The sequence below is a fragment of the Portunus trituberculatus genome, chromosome 28 (assembly GCF_017591435.1).
Source record: "Portunus trituberculatus isolate SZX2019 chromosome 28, ASM1759143v1, whole genome shotgun sequence".
Taxonomy (NCBI): Eukaryota; Metazoa; Arthropoda; class Malacostraca; order Decapoda; family Portunidae; genus Portunus; species Portunus trituberculatus.
The window spans coordinates 10,203,556-10,205,411 of record NC_059282.1 but is presented as its reverse complement, the minus strand read 5'-3'; the positions used below and the strand labels follow the sequence as shown (position 1 = coordinate 10,205,411).

The window sequence follows — 1,856 nt, the reverse complement described above, 5'->3', positions numbered from 1 at the left end:
CTCTCTCTTGTTGTCAGTCTGTTGCTATTTCATGTTTCCGTGTAATTGTGTGTAATCTAAAATAATCCTCTTCCTCCTCTTGTCTCCTCCTCCTCCTCCTCCTCCTCCTCTTCCTCCTCCTCCTCCTTCTCTTCCTTTCTCTTCCTCCTCGTTCTCCTCCTCGTTTCCCTCCGTCTTATCTTCTTATCTTTTTTCATGTAATTTCCTTCTTAGAGAGAGAGAGAGAGAGAGAGAGAGGGCGATCTAGGGCTGTAAGGACTCTTCAAACTAGACCTTTTATTTTTTTTTTCCTCCACCTCTTCTTACATCTTTTTTAGCTACATTTTATCCTCTCGTATACCTCTTCCTCTTCCTCCTCCTCCTCCTCCTCCTCCTCCTCCTCCTCCTCCTCCTCCTCCTCCTCTTGATGATCTGTCCGCTGTCATCATTTTTTTTTTTTTTTTTCGCCTCGTCATCATCATTAATTTCTCTCTCGGTGGCATCACAAAACTGTTTACATCGCTCGCCTCATCTGCCTCAATATTCCCGCAGGTATGTATTTTGATGTTCACCCCCCTCTCTCTCTCTCTCTCTCAGAAAAGAGGACAAACACTCACACACTGTCCAAATCTTCTTTCCTCAAACACTCTCACATAACTTTCTTCTCCTTCATTTTTCCTGCTTCTTTAAGCCTAAGCTGTCCCCCCACGCGGCAAAACAGTAGTAGGCCTATCCTAACCACCCCAGAAGGTAATGATATTAGAGAAATAGGGCAAAGAGACCACTGGGAATAGACACAAACAGTTTATCAGTGGAGGAATATATCACCATAGGAAATTAGTCAAGTGCCCCTTTGCATCAGGGAATAGAAAACGGGGATGCCATTGGTACTCCAGGGAAAATCTTGTGTGTTCCAGGGCCTCAGTGATCGCTGGACCTTCAGAGGGGTTGTATGTGTGTCCCTGGCCTCCCCACTCAGTACTCGTTGCCTGTCTGTGAAACTATAGACAGGAGGGACAGACACAGTGTTCCCTCGTGTTCCTTGCCCTGTGTTGGATCGGGACTGGTGCTCTGTAGCTTGTAGTGTTGCCTCGAAAGATTTGGTGTGGAAAGACGAGAAATATTGAAATGTAGCAGGTGATACTATAGACTCTCTCTCTCTCTCTCTCTCTCTCTCTCTCTCTCTCTCTCTCTCTCTCTCTCTCTCTCTCTGGTCCTGGAGGAAATGTAGAAATATTATAGTCATTATTTTTTACTTAAAGATTTTTGATGCAGTGAAAAAAAAAGGGAGAGAGAGAGAGAGAGTGAAGGGAAGACAAGTGTGTGTGTGTGTGTGTGTGTGTGTGTGTGTGTGTGTGTGTGTGTGTGTGAGTGACGGCAGTGATATGGTGAGTACCTTGTTGTTGTTGTTGTTGTTGTTGTTGTTTTACTATTATTACTATTATCATTATTGTTGTTGTTGTCTTTGTTGTTGTTGTTGTGTGTGTGTGTGTGTGTGTGTGTGTGTGTGTGTGTGTGTGTGTGTTTTCCCGTCTACTTTCTTTAATCATTTCATTTCCTTCTTCATTACTTTAATTTCTCTCTCTCTCTCTCTCTCTCTCTCTCTCTCTCTCTCTCTCTCTCTCTCTCTCTCTCTCTCTCACACGTTTCCCCAGCCTTCTCTCCATTATTTTTCTCTCCATCTCTCCCTCCTTTCCTCCACCTCTCCATTACTCCTCTCTCCACCCCTCCAAATTATCCTTCTGTGACAATAACAAAATTATTTATCACATAATGGCTACTCTCTCTCTCTCTCTCTCTCTCTCTCTCTCTCTCTCTCTCTGGATTTTCACAATTTTTTTCTCTTTTCTTTCTTTCTTCATCTACTTTTGTCTATC

The 1,856-nt window shown here is 43.5% G+C and overlaps 1 pseudogene; it reads left to right on the top strand.

Annotated features, from left to right (window-relative positions):
- Positions 1 to 890: 890 nt before the first annotated feature.
- LOC123510288 overlaps positions 891 to 1,856 on the top strand; it is a 19,641-nt pseudogene continuing 18,675 nt past the window's right edge.